The 261-nt window shown below is 40.2% G+C and overlaps 1 protein-coding gene across 2 annotated transcripts in view; it reads right to left on the bottom strand.

Moving 5' to 3' along the window:
• The window catches only part of LOC116702639 (thyroid hormone receptor alpha), a 106,541-nt gene that overhangs the window by 33,658 nt on the left and 72,622 nt on the right, over window positions 1–261 (bottom strand). The window lies entirely within an intron of this gene.

The raw sequence follows: 261 nt of genomic DNA, 5'->3' as shown, positions 1-261 counted from the left end.
GTTTTGATAATATATGCCAGAAATATGATCTTTCACGCACTAACTTTTTTAGATATCTTCAGATCCGTCACTGTGTTAAAGCACTGTTCCCTTCTTTCCCAGTCCTCCCCACTGAAGTAGCATGGGAAAGAATGACCCTCCTCTATCCAAAAGAAGTACTGATATCAAGGTTATATTCTCAATTTCTGTCTCTGGAAAAACAGGACCTTTCAAAAATTAAGATCGGGTGGGAAGGGGAGTTGTTGGTTGAGTTGTCGGACA

Source organism: Etheostoma spectabile, chromosome 15, assembly GCF_008692095.1.
Source record: "Etheostoma spectabile isolate EspeVRDwgs_2016 chromosome 15, UIUC_Espe_1.0, whole genome shotgun sequence".
Classification (NCBI taxonomy): Eukaryota; Metazoa; Chordata; class Actinopteri; order Perciformes; family Percidae; genus Etheostoma; species Etheostoma spectabile.
Note: the sequence above shows the minus strand (reverse complement) of the source record. Positions and strands in the feature narration are given on the sequence as shown.